The 19,560-nt window shown below is 40.5% G+C and overlaps 1 protein-coding gene across 2 annotated transcripts in view; it reads left to right on the top strand.

Moving 5' to 3' along the window:
- Window positions 1-19,560, top strand: part of OCA2 (OCA2 melanosomal transmembrane protein) — a 495,166-nt gene that overhangs the window by 135,429 nt on the left and 340,177 nt on the right. The window lies entirely within an intron of this gene.

The raw sequence follows: 19,560 nt of genomic DNA, 5'->3' as shown, positions 1-19,560 counted from the left end.
GTTTGATATGGAAGAGTACACTGATTTATTCTAGAATTTTGGACCAGCCTTGCATATCTCGAACAAATCTTTCTTTTCTAATGTATATATTGGTGTAACTTTTTTGTATCACTTTTGCTCTCAGCACTTCTTTTTTTTAAATCTTAATATCTTACAACTTATTGTTTTAATTTTTTTAGTTTTTTTTAATATTGAGTTATTTTTCTTTTTTTATTAAATTCTATTTTTCATTTTTTAAAATTTGCATCCAAATTAGTTAGCATATAGTGCAACAATGATTTCAGGAGTAGATTCCTTAGTGCCCCTTACCCATTTAGCATCTCCCCCCCCCACAACCCCTCCAGTAGCCCTCAGTTTGTTGTCCATATTTACGAGTCTCTTCTGTTTTGTCCCACTCCCTGTTTTTATATTATTTTTGTTTCCCTTCCCTTATGTTCATCTGTTTTGTTTCTTAAAGTCCTATATGAGTGAAGTCATATGATTTTTGTCTTTCTCTGACTGACTAATTTTACTTAGCATAATAGCCTCCAGTTCCATCCATGTAGTTGCAAATGGCAAGATTTCATTCTTTTTGATTGGTGAGTAATACTCCATTGTGTGTGTGTGTGTGTGTGTGTGTGTGTGTGTGTGTGTGTGTATATATATATATATATATATATATATATATATATATATATATACCACATTTTCCTTATCCATTCATCCATCGATGGACATTTGGGCTCTTTCCATACTTTGGCTATTGTTGATAGTGCTGCTATAAACATGGGGATGAATGTGTCCCTTCAAAACAGCATACCTGTGTCCCTTGGACAAATGCCTAGTAGTGCAATTGCTGGGTTATAGGGTAGCTCTATTTTTAATTTTTTGAGGAACCTCCATACTGTTTTCCAGAGTGGCTGGACCAGCTTCATTCCCACCAGCAATGCAAAAGAGATCCTCTTTCTCTGCATCCTTGCCAACATCTGTTGTTGCCTGACTTGTTAATGTTAGCCATTCTGACAGGTGTCAGGTGGTATCTCATTGTGGTTTTGATTTGTATTTCCCTGATGAGGAGTGATGTTGAACATTTTTTCAGGTGTCGGTTGGCCATCTGGATGTCTTCTTTGGAGAAGTGTCTATTCATGTCTTTTGCCCATTTCTTCACAGGGTTCTTTGTTTTTTGGGGTGTTGAATTTGATAAGTTCTTTATAGATTTTGGATACTAACCCTTTATCTGATATGTTGTTTGCAAATATCTTCTCCCATTCTGTCAGTTGCTTTGTAGTTTTGCTGATTGTTTCCTTCGCTGTGCAGAAGATTTTTATTTTGATGAGGTCCCAGTAGTTCATTTTTGCTTTTGTTTTCCTTGCCTCCAGAGACGTGTTGAGTAAGAAGTTGCTGTGGCCAAGATCAAAGAGGTTTCTGCCTGCTTTCTTCTCGAGGATTTTGATGGCTTCCTGTCTTACATTGAGGTCTTTCATCCATTTTGAGTTTATTTTTGTGTCTGGTGTAAGAAAGTGGTCCAGGTTCATTCTTCTGCATGTCGCTGTCCAGTTTTCCAAGCACCACCTGCTGAAGAGACTGTTTTTATTCCATTGGATATTCTTTCCTTCTTTTTCAAAGATTAGTTGGTCATACGTTTGTGGGTCCATTTCTGGGTTCTCTATTCTGTTCCATTGATCTGAGTGTCTGTTCTTGTGCCAGTACCATACTGTCTTGATGATTACAGCTTTGTAGTATAGCTTGAAGTCCGGGATTGTAATGCCTCCTGCTTTGGTTTTCTTTTTCAAGATTGCTTTGGCTATTCTGGGTCTTTTCTGGTTCCATACAAATTTTAGGATTATTTGTTCTAGCTCTTTGAAGAATGCTAGATGTTATTTTGATAGGGGTTAATAATAATGCTGGTGTTATTTGATAGGGGTTGCTTTGAGTATGTAGATTGCTTTGGGTAGTATCAACATTTTAACAATATTTCTTCTTCCTATCCAGGAGCATGGAATCTTTTTCCATTTTTTGTGTCTTATTCAATATCTTTTATAAGCTTTCTATAGTTTTCAATGTACAGATTTTTCACCTCTTTGGTTAGATTTATTCCTAGGTATTTTATGGTTTTTTGTACAACTGTAGATGAGATTGATTCTTTGATTTATCTTTTTGTCACTTCATTGTTGGTATATAGGAATGCAACCGATTTTGTGCATTGATTTTATATCTTGCAACTTTGCTAAATTCATGAATCAATTGTAGCAGTTTTTTTGTGGAATCTTTTGGGTTTTCCATATAGAGTATCATGCCATCTGCAAAGAGTGAAAGTCTGACCTCCTCCTGGCCGATTTGGATGCCTTTTATTTCTTTGTGTTGTCTAATTGCAGAGGCTAAGACTTCCAATACTATGTTGAATAACAGTGGCAAGATGGACATCCCTGTCTTGTTCCTGACCTTTGGGGGAAAGGTCTCAGTTTTTCCCCACTGAGGATGATATTAGTGTTGGGTCGCTCATATATGGCTCTTATTATCTTGAGGTATGATCCTTCTATCCCTACTTTCTTGAGGGTTTTTATCAAGAAAGGATGGTGCATTTTGTCAAATGTTTTCTCTGTGTCTGTTGAGAGGATCATATGGTTCTTGTCCTTTCTTTTATTGATGTGATTAATCACATTAATTGTTTTGTGGATATTGATCCAGCCCTGCATCCCAGGTATAAATCTCACTTGGTCGTGGTAAATAATTTTTTTTAATGTATTGTTGGATCCGGTTGGCTAATATCTTGTGGAGGGTTTTTGCATGCATGTTCATCAGGGAAATTTGTCTATAGTTCTCCTTTTTAGTGGGGTCTCTGTCTGGTTTTGGAGTCAAGGTAATGCTGGCTTCATATAAAGACTTTGGAAGTTTTCCTTCCATTTCTATTTTTTGGAACAGCTTCAGGAGAATAGGTGCTAACTCTTCCTTAAATGTTTGGTACAATTCCCCTGGAAAGCCATCTGGCAATGAACTCTTGTTTTTTGAGAGATTTTTGATTACTAATTCGATTTCCTTAGTGGTTATGGGTCTGTTCAAATTTTCTATTTCTTCCTGTTTCAGTTTTGGTAGTGTATATATTTCTAGGAATTTGTCCATTTCTTCCAGATTGCCCATTTTATTGGCATATAGTTGCTCATAATATTTTCCTATTATTGTTTTTATTTCTGCTGTGTTGGTTGTGATCTCTCCTCTTTCATCTTGTTTTTATTTATTTAGGTTCTTTCCTTTTTCTTTTTGATCAAACTGGCTAGTGGTTTATCAATTTTGTTAATTCTTTCATAGAACCAGCTTCTGCTTTCATTGATTTGTTCTACTGGGTTTTTTGGTTTTTTTTTTTTGTTTTTTTGTTTTTGTTTTTTTGGTTTTGATAGCATTAGTTTCTGCTCTAATCTTTATTATTTCCTGTATTCTGCTGGTTTTGTGTTTTATTTGCTGTTCTTTTTCCAGCTCTTTAAGGCATAAGGTTATGTTGTGTATCTGAGATCTTTCTTCCTTCTATAGGAAGGCCTGGATTGCTATATACTTTCCTCTTGTGACTGCCTTTGCTGTATCCTAGAGGTTTTGGGTTGTGGTGTTATCATTTTCTTTGGCTTCCATGAACTTTTTAATTTCCTCTTTTACTTCTTGGTTAGCCCATTCATTTTTTTGTAGGATGATGTTTCATCTCCAAATATTTGTTACCATTCCAAATTTTTTCTTGTGGTTGGTTTCAAGTTTCATAGCATTGTGGTCTGAACATATGCACGGTATGATCTCGATCTTTTTGTACTTGATGAGGGCTGATTTGTGTCCCAGTGTGTGATCTTTCTGGAGAACATTCCATGTGCACTGGAGAAGAATGTATATTCTGGTGCTTTAGGATGAAATGTTCTGAATATATCTGTTAAGTTCATCTGGTCCAGTGTGTCATTCAAAGCCATTGATTCCTTGTTGATTTTTTGACTAGATGATCTGTCCATTGCTGTGAGTGGTGTGTTGAAGTCTCCTACTATTATGGTGTTACTGTCAATGAGTTTCTTTATGTTTGTGATAATTTATTTATATATTTGGGCATTCCCACATTTGGCACATAAATGTTTACAATTGTTAGGTCTTCTTGGTGGATAGACCCCTTGATTATGATATAATGCCCTTCTGCATCTCTTGATACAGTCTTTATTTTAAAGTCTAGATTTTCTGATATATATGGCTACTCCGGCTTTCTTTTGTTGACCATTAGCATGATAGATGTTTCTCCTTTTTTTTTTATTATTATATGAAATTTATTGACAAATTGGTTTCCATACAACACCCAGTGCTCATCCCAAAAGGTGCCCTCCTCAATACCCATCACCCACCCTCTCCTCCCTCCCACCCCCCATCAACCCTCAGCTTGTTCTCAGTTTTTAAGAGTCTCTTATGCTTTGGCTCTCTATACCTGTACTTTCAATCTGAAGGTGTATTTAGGTCTAAAGTGGGTCTCTTGTAAACAGCATATAGATGGATCTTGTTTTCTTATCCATTCTGTTACCCTATGTCTTTTGATTGGAGCATTGAGTCTATTGATGTTTAGAGCGAGTACTGAAAGATACGAATTTGTTGCCATTGTGTTGCTTGTACAGTTGGAGTTTCTGATGGTGTTCTCTGGTCCTTTCTAAGTTTTGTTGCTTTTGGTATTTATGTATGTATGTATGTATGTATTTTTTCATCTTTTCTCCCCTCAGAGAATCCCCTTAAAATTTCTTGCAGGGTTGGTTTAGTGGTCCTAAACTCCTTTAATTTTTGTTTTGTCTGGGAAACTTTTTATCTCTCCTTCTATTTTGAATGACAGCCTTGCTGGATAAAGAATTCTTGGCTGCATATTTTTCTGATTCAGCACATTGAATGTATCCTGCCACTCCTTTCTGGCCTGTCAAGTTTCTGTGGATAGGTCTGTTGCAAACCTGATTTGTGTTCCCTTGTAGGTTAGGGACTTTTTTTCCCCCTTGCTGCTTTTATGATTCTCTCCTTGCCTGAGTATTTTGTGAATTAGAGTTTGATATGCCTTGTTGATGGTCAGTTTTTGTTGAATCTAATGGGGTTCCTCTGTGCTTCCTGGATTTTGATGTCTGTGTCTTTCCCCAGGTTAGGAAAGTTTTCTGCTATGATTTGCTCACATAACCCTTCTACCTTTATTTCTGTCTCTTCCTCTTCTGGGATCCCTATGATTCTGATGTTGTTCCTTTTTAATGAGTCACTGATCTCTAAGTCTTAAATCGTGCTCTTTTGTCTTAATCTACCTCTTTTTTTCTGCTTCATTTTTCTCTATAAGTTTGTCCTCTATATTGCTGATTCTGTGTTCTGTCTCATCCATCCTTGCTGCTGCAGCATTCATCTGTGATTGCAGCTCAGGTATAGCATTTTTAAATTTATTATGACTAGTTTTTACTTCTTTTATCTCTTCAGAAAGGGATTCTAATCTCTTTTTGACTCCAGCTAGTATTCTTATTATCGTGATTCTAAATCCTGTTTCAGACATCTTGGTTGTATCTGTGTTGATTAAGTCACTGGCCGTCATTTCTTTGTGCTTTCTTTTGGGGTGAAGTCCTTCATTTTGTCATTTTGAAGGGAGAAAAGGAATTAATGAGGTAGAAAAATTAAGATTAAAGATAATTAAAATTAAAAAAATATTAAAATTAAAAATACACAGACACAAAATCAAATAAATGATGCTAGATCCTAGTGTGTTTTGGTCTGGGCGTTGAAAGTGGTTTGACAGATTTGAGAAAAAAAAGGGGGGTAAAAAGGAAATCATTTGAGAATTTGAAAAAATGAATACACTGAAGTAGACTAAAATAAAATGATGGAAGTAAATTAGAATTTGAGAACATTTACACAAAAGTAAAAAATATAGTAAAAAATTAAAGAAAAATATTTTTAATAAAGTTAAAAAAATGATTTTTTTTCTGTTTCTGTATTCAAGAAAAAGAAGTAAAAAAGAGGAAAAAAATTGAATAGATGGACATGCTAACAGATTGAAATATGACTGAAATTACTTCATTTTCTCCTAGAAGTCAGACTATGAAGTGCTTTATAGCCCATAAACTAATTAGGTGGTGAGACCTGTGTTCTTGAAAGGGAGGTTGGCCCAGTTGGGCAGGGCTCAGTATAACAGCTCCATTCTCCACTAGATGGCGCTGCTTACATACTAGGGTGGAGAGTTGTGGCGCTTGTAGGTTGGTATACGCATGTGTGGGAGCGGTGAAAATGGCGTCACCCAGCTACCCAGTCTCTAGTATCCTTCTCCCTGATCAGCAATCACACACCCATCATCTCTCTTCAGCTTTCATCCATGCTACAGTTTTTCACTGTCTGTGACCAGGCCCCAGTCAGTACCTCTCTCCTGAGTTTTGTCTCAGATGTGGCTGTTTTCCCTGGCCCCTTACTTCTGAAGGACTGTGGCTTTAACCCATTCTGCCCCTCTGCAGAAGGGTCTCACAGAGCAATGGCCAGATGATCAATGGCTGAATGACGGCTGTACCCAGGAATGCTTGCTGGACCATGCTGCTTTTGGTACCCTGAGACTGCAGCCAGGTGTCAGCCCACCCCAGAAAACGTTTGTGAGATAGTGTAGCAGCAGAGTTTCAGGGATTATGGAAAATCACAACACACATCTGGCACCGGGCTTCAAATTTAACGACCTTGTTCCAGCACCAGCAAATGTGGCCATTTTCTGGCGTCTGCTGGGACCAGGTGGCTTCAGCAGTCTCTACCAAATGTCCTTCCAGCAGTGGAACCACTTTTCCCTGTGTGGCCCAAGAACCTCCCGGACTCCACTCTTTTCTTGGGGATTCACCCTGCCTACCAGAGCACCTCCAGGTATTGAGTTGTGGAGTTTCAGACTTTGCACTCTCCTTGTTTATAGTCTTAATGGAATTTAAACCCTCTCCTTTCTCCTCTCTCCCTTCTTAGTTTAGTCCCTGTGGCTGTTTCTAATTTTATACTTTCTCTCCAGTTGCTTTTGGGGAGGGGTGTTTTCCCATATTCTTCCCACCCCCATCTCTGTCTTCTCTCTACCCACAAAATCACCTCCCTTCCCCTGGCTTGTTGCTCCCCAAGTTCACCTCTCGACACCATGTACCTGCTGAATTCTGTGGTTCAGGTTGTGCAGATTGTTGTGTTAATACTCCAATCAGTTTTCTAGGTGTGCAGTGGTTTAGTATTGGTCTGGCTACATTTCATGGACTTGAGACACAGAAAAAACTTCCATGCTCTTCCGCCATCTTGGCTCCTCCTTCTCCCTCTTAGCACTTCTGTAGCTGCATCCTACATTCTGATAAGTTGTATTTTCAATTTCATCTAGTTCTATCTTTTTTTTAATATATGAAATTTATTGTCAAATTGGTTTCCATACAACACCCAGTGCTCATCCCAAAAGGTGCCCTCCTCAATACCCATCACCCACCCTCCCCTCCCCCGCCCCCATCAACCCTCAGTCTGTTCTCAGCTTTTAACAGTCTCTTATGCTTTGGCTCTCTCCCACTCTAACCTCTTTTTTTTTTCCTTCCTCTCCCCCATGGGTTCCTGTTAAGTTTCTCAGGATCCACATAAGAGTGAAAACATATGGTATCTGTCTTTCTCTGTATGGCTTATTTCACTTAGCATCACACTCTCCAGTTCCACCCACATTGCTACAAAAGGCCAGATTGCATTTTTTCTCATTGCCACGTAGTATTCCATTGTGTATATAAACCACAATTTCTTTATCCATTCATCAGTTGATGGACATTTAGGCTCTTTCCATAATTTGGCTATTGTTGAGTGCTGCTATAAACATTGGGGTACAAGTGCCGCTATGCATCAGTACTCCTGTATCCCTTGGATAAATTCCTAGCAGTGCTATTGCTGGGTCATAGGGTAGGTCTATTTTTAATTTTCTGAGGAACCTCCACACTGCTTTCCAGAGTGGCTGCACCAATTTGCATTCCCACCAACAGTGCAAGAGGGTTCCCAGTTCTCCACATCCTCTCCAGCATCTATAGTCTACTTATTTGTTCATTTTGGCCACTCTGACTGGCATGAGGTGATATCTGAGTGTGGTTTTGATTTGTATTTCCCTGATAAGGAGGGACGTTGAACATCTTTTCATGTGCCTGTTGGCCATCCGGATGTCTTCTTTAGAGAAGTGTCTATTCATGTTTTCTGCCCATTTCTTCACTGGGTTATTTGTTTTCCGGGTGTGGAGTTTGGTGAGCTCTTTATAGATTTTGGATACTAGCCCTTTGTCCGATATGTCATTTGCAAATATCTTTTCCCATTCCGTTGGTTGCCTTTTAGTTTTGTTGGTTGTTTCCTTTGCTGTGCAGAAGCTTTTTATCTTCATAAGGTCCCAGTAATTCACTTTTGCTTTTAATTCCCTTGCCTTTGGGGATGTGTCGAGTAAGAGATTGCTACGGCTGAGGTCAGAGAGGTCTTTTCCTGCTTTCTCCTCTAGGGTTTTGATGGATTCCTGTCTCACATTCAGGTCCTTTATCCATTTTGAGTTTATATTTGTGAATGGTGTGAGAAAGTGGTCTAGTTTCAACCTTCTGCATGTTGCTGTCCAGTTCTCCCAGCACCATTTGTTAAAGAGACTGTCTTTTTTCCATTGGATGTTCTTTCCTGCTTTGTCAAAGATGAGTTGGCCATACGTTTGTGGGTCTAGTTCTGGGGTTTCTATTCTATTCCATTGGTCTATGTGTCTGTTTTTGTGCCAATACTATGCTGTCTTGATGATGACAGCTTTGTAGTAGGCTAAAGTCTGGGATTGTGATGCCTCCTGCTTTGGTCTTCTTCTTCAAAATTACTTTGGCTATTCGGGGCCTTTTGTGGTTTCATATGAATTTTAGGATTGCTTGTTCTAGTTTCGAGAAGAATGCTGGTGCAATGTTGATTGGGATTGCATTGTATGTGTAGATAGCTTTGGGTAGTATTCACATTTTGACAATATTTATTCTTCCAATCCATGAGCAGGGAATGTCTTTCCATTTCTTTAAATCATCTTCAATTACCTTCATAAGTTTTCTATAGTTTTCAGCATACAGATCTTTTACATCTTTGGTTAGATTTATTCCTAGGTATTTTATGCTTCTTGGTGCAATTGTGAATGGGATCAGTTTCTTTATTTGTCTTTCTGTTGCTTCATTGTTAGTGTATAAGAATGCAACTGATTTCTGTACATTGATTTTGTATCCTGCCACTTTGCTGAATTCCTGTATCAGTTCTAGCAGACTTTTGGTGGAGTCTATCGGATTTTCCATGTATAATATCATGTCATCTGCAAAAAGTTAAAGCTTGACTTCATCTTTGCCAATTTTGATGCCTTTGATTTCCTTTTGTTGTCTGATTGCTGATGCTAGAACTTCCAGCACTATGTTAAACAACAGCGGTGAGAGTTGGCATCCCTGTCGTGTTCCTGATCTCAGGAAAAAGCTCTCAGTTTTTCCCCATTGAGGATGATGTTAGCTGTGGGCTTTTCATAAATGGCTTTTATGATGTTTAAGTATTTTCGTTCTATCCCGACTTTCTCAAGGGTTTTTATTAAGAAAGTTGCTGGATTTTGTCAAAGGCCTTTTCTGCATCGATTGACAGGATCATATGGTTCTTCTCTTTTTTTTTTTTTTGTTAATGTGATGTATCACGTTGATTGATTTGCGAATGTTGAACCAGCCCTGCATCCCAGGAATGAATCCCACTTGGTCATGGTGAATAATTCTTTCTATATGCCGTTGAATTCGATTTGATAGTATCTTATTGAGAATTTTTGCATCCATATTCATCAAGGATATTGGCCTGTAGTTCTCTTTTTTTACTGGGTTTCTGTCTGGTTTAGGAATGAAAGTAATACTGGCTTCATAGAATGAGTCTGGAAGTTTTCCTTCCCCTTCTATTTCTTGGAATAGCTTGAGAAGGATAGGTATTATCTCTGCTTTAAACATCTGGTAGAACTCCCCTGGGAAGCCATCTGGTCCTAGACTCTTATTTGTTGGGAGATTTTTGATAACCGATTCAATTTCTTCGCTGGTTATGGGTCTGCTCAAGCTTTCTATTTCCTCCTGATTGAGTTTTGGAAGAGTGTGGGTGTTTAGGAATTTGTCCGTTTCTTCCAGGTTGTCCAATTTGTTGGCATAAAATTTTTCATAGTATTCCCTGAGAATTGTTTGTATCTCTGAGGGATTGGGTGTAATAATTCCATTTTCATTCATGATTTTATCTATTTGGGTCATCTCCCTTTTCTTTTTGAGAAGCCTGGCTAGAGGTTTGTCAATTTTGTTTATTTTTTCAAAAAACCAACTCTTGGTTTCGTTGATCTGCTCTACAGGTTTTTTTAGATTCTATATTGTTTATTTCTGATCTTCATTATTTCTCTTCTTCTACTGGGTTTAGGCTGCCTTTGCTGTTCTGCTTCTATTTCCTTTAGGTGTGCTGTTAGATTTTGTATTTGGGATTTTTCTTGTTTCTTGAGATAGGCCTGGATTGCAATGTATTTTCCTCTCAGGACTGCCTTCGCTGCATCCCAAAGCGTTTGGATTGTTGTATTTTCATTTTCGTTTGTTTCCATATATTTTTAAATTTCTTCTCTAATTGCCTGGTTGACCCACTCATTCGTTAGTAGGGTGTTCTTTAACCTCCATGCTTTTGGAGGTTTTCCAGACTTTTTCCTGTGGTTGATTTCAAGCTTCATAGCATTGTGGTCTGAAAGTAAGCATGGTATAATTTCAATTTTTGTAAACTTATGAAGGGCTGTTTTGTGACCCAGTATATGATCTATCTTGGAGAATGTTCCATGTGCACTCGAGAAGAAAGTATATTCTGTTGCTTTGGGATGCAGAGTTCTAAATATATCTGTCAAGTCCATCTGATCCAATGTATCATTCAGGGCCCTTGTTTCTTTATTGACCGTGTGTCTAGATGATCTATCCATTTCTGTAAGTGGGGTGTTAAAGTCCCCTGCAATTACCACATTCTTATCAATAAGGTTGCTTATGTTTATGAGTAATTGTTTTATATATTTGGGGGCTCCAGTATTCGGCGCATAGACATTTATAATTGTTAGCTCTTCCTGATGGATTGACCCTGTAATTATTATATAATGCCCTTCTTCATCTCTTGTTACAGCCTTTAATTTAAAGTCTAGTTTGTCTGATATAAGTATGGCTACTCCAGCTTTCTTTTGGCTTCCAGTAGCATGATAAATAGTTCTCCATCCCCTCACTCTCAATCTAAAGGTGTCCTCAGGTCTAAAATGAGTCTCTTGTAGACAGCAAATAGATGGGTCTTGTTTTTTTATCCATTCTGATACCCTATGTCTTTTGGTTGGCGCATTTAATCCATTTACATTCAGTGTTATTATAGAAAGATACGGGTTTAGAGTCATTGTGATATCTGTATGTTTTATGCTTGTAGTGATGTCTCTGGTACTTTGTCTCACAGGGTCCCCCTTAGGATCTCTTGTAGGGCTGGTTTAGTGGTGACAAATTCCTTCAGTTTTTGTTTGTTTGGGAAGACCTTTATCTCTCCTTCTATTCTAAATGACAGACTTGCTGGATAAAGGATTCTCGGCTGCATATTTTTTCTGTTTAGCACACTGAAGATCTCGTGCCAATTCTTTCTGGCCTGCCAAGTTTCAAAAGAGAGATCAGTCATGAGTCTTATAGGTCTCCCTTTGTATGTGAGGGCTCGTTTATCCCTTGCTGCTTTCAGAATTTTCTCTTTATCCTTGTATTTTGCCAGTTTCACTATGATATGTTTTGCAGAAGATCGATTCAAGTTACGTCTGAAGGGAGTTCTCTGTGCCTCTTGGATTTCAATGCCTTTTTCCTTCCCCAGTTCAGGGTAGTTCTCAGCTATATTTTCTTCAAGTACCCCTTCAGCACCTTTCCGTCTCTCTTCCTCCTCTGAGATACCAAGTATGCGTATATTATTTCTTTTTAGTGTATCACTTAGTTCTCTAATTTTCCCCTCATACTCCTGGATATTTTTATCTCTCTTTCTCTCAGCTTCCTCTTTTTCCATAACTTTATCTTCTAGTTCACCTATTCTCTCCTCTGTCTCTTCAATCCGAGCTGTCATCGTTTCCATTTTGTTTTGCATTTAGTTTAAAGCGCTTTTCAGCTCCTCGTGACTGTTCCTTAGTCCCTTGATCTCTGTAGCAAGAGATTCTCTGCTGTCCTCTATACTGTTTTCAAGCCCAGCGATTAATTTTATGACTATTATTCTAAATTCACTTTCTGTTAAATATTTAAATCCTTTTTGATCAGCTCATTAGCTGTTGTTATTTCCTGGAGATTCTTCTGAGGGGAATTCTTCCGCTTGGTCATTTTGGATAGTCCCTGGCGTGGTGAGGACCTGCAGGGCACTTCCCCTGTGCTGTGGTGTATAACTGGAGTTGGTGGGCGGGGCCGCAGTCCGACCTGATGTCTGCCCCCAGCCCACCGCTGGGGCCACAGTCAGACTGGTGTGTGCCTTCTCTTCCCCTCTGCTAGGGGCGGGATTCACTGTGGGGTGGTGTGGCCCATCTGGGCTACTTGCACACTGCCAGGCTTGTGGTGCTGGGGATCTGGTGTATTAGCTGGGGTGGGTAGGCAAGGTGCACGGGGGCAGGAGGGGTAGGCTTACCTCGCTTCTCATTAGGTGATCCACTTCAGGAGGGGCCCTGTGGCAGCGGGAGGGAGTCAGATCAGCTGCTGGAGGTTTGGCTCCGCAGAAGCAGAGTTGGGTGTTTGCGCCGAGCGAGCAAGTTCCCTGGCAGGAACTGGTTCCCTTTGGGATTTTGGCTGGGGGATGGGCGGAAGATGGCGCTGGTGAGCGCCTTTGTTCCCCACCAAACTGAGCTCTGTCATCTGGGGGCTCAGCAGCTCTCCCTCTCTTTGTCCTCCAGCCTTCCCGCTTTCCAAGCAGAGCTGTTAACTTATGACCTCCCAGACGCTAAGTCGCGCTTGCTGTCGGAACACAGTCCATCAGGCCCCTCCGCTTTTGCCAGCCAGACTCGGGGGCTCTGCTTGGCCGGCGAGCCGCCCCTCCACTCCGGCTCCCTCCTGCCAGTCCGTGGAGCGTGCACCCCCTCACTATCCTTCCTACCCTCTTCCGTGGGCCTCTCATCTGCGCTTGCTCCGGAGACTCCATTCTGCTAATCCTCTGGCGGTTTTCTGGGTTATTTAGGCAGGTGTAGGTGGAATCTAAGTGATCAGCAGGACGCCCGGTGAGCCCAGCGTCCTCCTATGCCACCATCTTCTCTCTCTCCTCACCAAAATAATTTCATTGAAATGAGGATTATTTTCAGTTCCCCATATAGGGCGATCTGGAGAGGAGAGCTTGATCCAGCGAGACCAGATAGAATGTTCTAACAAAACCTCCAGAGTAATTAACAGGCGTTATCTACCCAAGGAATGGAACAAATAGGAAGTTCAGGTTCTAAGGAGCTGCCTTGTTTGTGCCGGTAGCCCCACGCTAGCTCTTTATTAATTGCACCACCTGGGATGCTGATAGCGAACTGAGCTTTGGAACATTTCAGGCCTGGCATGGAATGCAGTTTTTACACAAGTGTCTTGTGGTTCAGAAATCCGATTTCACAGCTTATCTTCCATTAGATGAAAGTGTTTACGGTGCGTCTGGAGCTGGAGTAAGTTCCTGCGGGTGCCCAAGAGCAGGGGCCTCCTCTCTCCTCTCATTAATTTGCTGATGCCTAACTGCACTGACGCAGCGGTGAGATACCGGGGAGAGCGCTAGTTCTATCTTTTAAATCTTACTTTGAAACTCCCTCTTTGACCCATAGATTAGTTAAAAGTATGTTCTTTAATTTCCAGATTTTTAGAGATTTTTCTGTTGTTTTCGTTACTGAATTATAGTTTGATTTACTTAAGGTCAGAGAACTTATTCTGTATGACTTCAGTTCTTTAATATTTGTTGAAAAAATTTTTATGCCCTAGGTTTATGGTCCATTTTGTTGAATATTCCATGGGCTTAATGTAATATGATTTTCCCACTGTTTTATAACACTAATGCTACTTGCAAATAGAAATTGTTTATACTTAGGCCAAGCAATAACTTGTGAAACTGAAATACTGCTGTTTTTTTGTGTTTGTAATTTGATATAGAAGGTGGAGGATGTTGCAGAAGTTTTAGGAAAATAGTATGCTTGACCTTGTGTTTCTGAAACTCCTGTGCTTCCAGAATCCCCTGGGAGCATTCCCACGTTATGAGGGGGAGATCTGGATGCATACTTAGACCTGTGGGCTTTCTAAAAGCAGAGTCAACATTGTGGCATTCCTAGGATCTACTGTAGGAGTCCATTCTAGGGGTAGAATTTGCCTTAAGTGAGGACTGAGAAGTTATTTAAGTCTGGGGTAGAGCTGTTTTCCCAGAACCTTAGGGGTCTGATGGGTCCTGCTGTTGCCATCTGCACCCCTCCTCACTAAGAGAGAGTGGGTCTTGGGGTGACCTGCAGATCTTCTCATCTGCCCTCCCTCTCTGCTGCTGCCAGCTACTCTCCTTATGCATTATGCCCTCCTTGACCCCTCTTGGCCTGCTCTACTGTAGCTGTGTCATACTTTGCACTTTCTATTGTGCCATCTAGTTCATTCATTATGTGAGTTGTGTGTTCTCTGCAATTTTGTTCTGTACTGATTCCTGGTGCCTCATACAGAACCTGACACAGAGTAAGTGCTCAATAAATATTTATGAAACAAGAATGTTCCCAGAGTGTCTTTAGATATTTGACCAGGTACTGAGGTCCTACTCTGCATCTAGTCTAACCTGGCTCTTGGGAGTGGGAGCACCATCCACCTCTGACCCATGAGTGAATGACTGTCTGGCAATGAAGCATAAGGTAGGGTTCCCTTTGGCCTTTTAATAGCTTCATGAGATGAAATAATTTCAGGAAGTTCTCTAGGTTATTTAAACTTCTTGTCCTATAGATAATCCTGTTTGGCACTTTCTTAACTGAAGATTTGGGGTTGTATTTCTCATCCTTGTAAAGTAGTTCTTGGTAAAGCTCCAAAGAACAAAATTGTATCAATCTTTCTAATTCTTGAACTTTGCATATTTAATAGGGTTTCTGGAGATTTCCCAATGCAGCATTCTAAAAATTCCATTATCACAGTGAAGGCTTCTGTGCCCTTATACTATATGAAATCATATTGAAACAGTGTGACACGGTCTTAATGACAAATATTTCACAATATAAAGGAAATAATACTTTTCCCCTATGTGCCCCCCATTTAATATCTGGAATTATGTTTTAGGAAGAATTGCCACCACGGGTTCCTTTCTGTTGGAAACAAGAAGGTTTTTCTTTCCTTTTCACTCACTTTATCTAATTGAAGCAAAATGATGTAGCCTTTGTGTGAGATCATGTGTCATTGCCCTGGGTCCTTTAATTTAGAAGCTCATAAAGCATTTGGTTTAAAAATTAACTGTGAAATGAAATTCAAAATAGATGAATAGAGAACACCTCTAGTCTTCCAGGGGGCCTCTACTTTAATCTCCAGAAATGGGAGGTGCATTTGGAGAGAGGTGAGATGCTATATTTCACAATGCAATGTACATACCCCAGTGCCATTTTCCAGTGGAAGCCTCCAAGTCAAGCCTTCGTAATTTTTGCTATTGTATTTTGCAAGGCTGAAATTTAAATTATAGCTGTGGCTAATGGCTCTGCCCCCTAATTCATTTCCCTTTGTCTGCAAGTCTTTTCTTATTGCTGAGATGTTACTATTGTGATTCACAGAACATATTGCTTCTAGTAGCATCTGGCAGACTTTGTCTAGCAGGCTCCATTACCTTGTTCCAGAGATGCCTTTCTTTTTCTTCTTTGAAGTCAGAGACTTCAGAACTGCAAGAGAGCTGGTGGATTATGTAATACAATTCCTTTACTTAACAGAAAAATATGCTGAATTTCAAATACACTTTTGTAATTGAAAGAGTTGGATGGGGCATGAATCTTCTAACTATACTTGGCCATGCTGTCTACATTTCTTCTGATAAGATCACAACTTGATATTTCAAGGGTTTTCAAAGCAATTCATTAGAAAAATATCCGGTATTTTGTAGATTTGTCTTGAAGGAAGTGTCCCAGCACTCCTGAAGGTTGTTACACATGCCCTTGACTGTTCCTGGACATGCAGTCTGTGAACTGAATTATCTGTTTTGAAGCTAGATCAAGTTAAGAGGTATGCGTGTGTGGGCGGGGGGTGGGGAGGATGATAGTGCATAAAGAAGGGCCACAGTGGGACCTGAGAGCTTTAACTTCAAAGAAAATAGTGATGCTATTGATACCTAGCAGAGCTAATGTGTGAAAAGGCAAGCACAGCTCTTGAAAATTCTGTGTTAATAGGACCTCCACCATAATCTCATGAAATGGGCTTTATTATTATACCCACTTTATAGGTGAGTAAATTGAAGCTCAGGGAAGTTAAATTGCTTGCTAAAAGTCCCTGAACTGGTAAAGGTGAAGTAGGGGCTCAACCCTTGCTTCTACCTAGGCTGCATCACTTGTCAAGGAGCAGGGAAATGTCTGAAGCCAGAATTGCAAAAGCTAGACAAAGAGTGAACAAATGTCTGTTATGGCATACCATGGTCCAGCTTTGTGTTTGCAAATGTTATATTATTTAATTCCAAAAACGTGTGGTAGTCCAGAACCTGTGAATATATGACCTTGTAAGGCAGAAGAAATTTGCAGATGTGATTAAGTTAAGGGCCTTGGGAGAGTATATTGGATTATCCAGGTGGGCCCAATTCCTTGAAAGTGGAGAACCTTTCCCAGCTGTGGGTAGGAGACATAATTATGGAATAAGGGTCATAGAAAGGTGATGTGATTACTTTTTATCCACTGTTGATAGCTTTGAGAATTGAAAAGATGGGCATTGGTTCTGGAATATGGATAGCCTCTAGAAACTGGAAGAGCTGAGGAGATGGATTTTTCCTAGAGCCCTCAGAAGGAATGCTGTCCTGCTGACTGTATGTTGGGTTTCTGACTTATCAAAGTATAAGTCTGTGCTTTTTTAAGCCACCTACTTTGTGACAGCAGCCCTAGGTAACTAACATAGGAGGTTCCCATGAGGGAGGTGTTACATTCCTGTTTTATAGCTGGAGAAACCATGCAGAAGACAACTTGATACAGATCTCAGCTGTGGTAAGTGGGAAAGGCAGGACTGAACTCATCTTCTTCCATGACCACCTACATCCTCTTAGGAGGGAGAGTGGAAGTATTAAAGGTTGCCACATGGTTGCTGAGCTTCATTACATAACTGAGAATCGGGGCCTCAGCTTAGCTGCCTCGCCTCAAACATGTGGGTGGTGCAAGGAGCTGATTGCCCTTGTGTATATGCAAGAAGAAATCAGAAGTTGATAGGTGGGGGCTTGCCTTTTCTCCCAGTTTTATGATTAATCAAAAGACCTGGCTGCTATGAGCTGAAGGCATCAATTGGGAGGACATTTGGGGCAAGTGTGTGTGTGTGTGTGTGTGTGTGTGTGTGTGTGTCAGAGTGTGAGGAGGGTGTAGAATGTGTGTGTGTGCAAGTGTGAGATGGTTGATGCTGCATGAGTGTGCAAGATTATAGATGTGTGTGAGTGTAAAACTCAGTGGATGTGTGAGTGCAAGATTGTGTGTGTCTGTGTGTGCTTGTTAGTGTGAGTGTGATTGTGTGTGTGCATGTGCATGAATATGAAACTGAATATGTGTTGAATGTATGCATAAGATAGATCCCAGTGCTACTTTGTCTTCATGTCACTGGATTACCTCTGGCACCACAATTGGGCTGCTCTGAGGCAGGGGTGGAGAGTCTGACCTATTGCCCACACCTGGCAGTTTGGAGAATTGATTCCCTGGAGGCCTGGGTGCCCTCAGGATTAGAAGCAGACAAGTCCTGACCACAGGGGAGTGTCCACATCCAAGTCCTGGCCTGAGCTTCAGTTTGCATGTCTCCCCACATGATCTCCTTTAGGAGATGGGGCTCAGGATCAGGGTGCAGGAGGCACTGCCATGCCCCCTCAGCAAGGGCACATCACACTGAGGACAGGGATAGGCTTATATCCTTTCCTTTACCACTTGAGACCTCCCAGGGTGTGGACCTGATCTAGCACTGGGGAGGGATGGGAACCACAAGGGGCAGGTGGCATCAGGGCACATCTACTGGGGACAGGGAGAGTGATGGGAGCAGTGGGATATTTCTTTCTCCCATCTGTTTTGCTTCTATGGTCTAGCTTGGGCAAGTCTCTTGATAGTACAGTACAGTTTCATTGTTCTTGAAAGTTATTTTATTTGCTGACAATGTGTTATTTTTTTTTACAAATGGAAAACAAATACTTTGTTTTAAAATCTTTGCTACATGTCATTATTTTTATCACTGTAAAGCTCAGCACAGATGCCAGCAGTACAGAAATGGCCAACAAGAAAAAAAAATAAAACCCTGAAGGAAAATCAGAAACAAAACCCCCAGAGCCTCGTCTCCCTCCCCTCTCCTTCCCCAAAAGCCCTATAATAACTGTACAATATTATAGTCCTGATCACATTTAAAACCAATTATTAAAAACAAGGATTCCATTGGAAGCTCAACTTTTTGGATTCTTTTTTTTTTTAATTTTTTTTTCAGCGTTTTTATTTATTTTTGGGACAGAGAGAGACAGAGCATGAACGGGGGAGGGGCAGAGAGAGAGGGAGACACAGAATCGGAAACAGGCTCCAGGCTCCGAGCCATCCGCCCAGAGCCTGACGCGGGGCTCGAACTCACGGACCGCGAGATCGTGACCTGGCTGAAGTCAGACGCTTAACCGACTGCGTCACCCAGGCGCCCCAACTTTTTGGATTCTTAAACTGTGATATAAATATATATGTATATGGTATGTGTGCACATAGAATAAAAAAAAATCTCCTTTTCACCTCCACTACCTGGCACCAGACTGGAGACAAAAGGGAGAGAAACCCAGTAATGATGTTCTCTCAGCCTCTCTAAGGCCATCTATGCCCCTCAGCCTCCTATGGCTACGTTTAATATGTCTTCTCCTTATTAATTCAGTCTTGCACTTAAGATACTGGCCTGAGCTAATTAAAAAAAATGGCTGCTACACATGACTGTTACCTGAGAAATGTACAGAGAGAGAGTAATAACCTGTATCTGCATTTATATGGCTATAGTTAACTCCGTGACCCTGTTAGAATGGGAGTCCAGGCCCCATCTATCACATGGATTCATACTCTTGTATCATAAAGCAAAATCCAATCTTAAGATTGGAGGGAGCAAAGAGGAAGAACTATAGGTCCAAAACAGACCCAAGTCTCAGTTTCTAGTCAGACTGAACTGGGAATGGGATGAAGGAGGCTACTTTGCAAGACTTGGTTTAAACTCCAGCAGTGAAGATTTCCCTGGGACTGCTAATCCAAGAAGTTGAGTTTCCATGCAGAAATAACTGCTAAAGAAAACACATCATCTGTGATTCTCACAGAAAAATGCAGTAAGTATGGCCAAGTATGGGGTTTTAAAAGGGGGTTATCTTCACACCCTAAACATCTGTAATGTTTGCAGATATTCTCTATAAGGTGAGAGCACCAAAAGCAGGAATGACCCA

Source organism: Felis catus, chromosome B3, assembly GCF_018350175.1.
Source record: "Felis catus isolate Fca126 chromosome B3, F.catus_Fca126_mat1.0, whole genome shotgun sequence".
In the NCBI taxonomy this organism is placed as follows: domain Eukaryota; kingdom Metazoa; phylum Chordata; class Mammalia; order Carnivora; family Felidae; genus Felis; species Felis catus.
The sequence above is the reverse complement of the archived record's forward strand: the minus strand, read 5'-3'. Positions and strand labels throughout refer to the sequence as shown.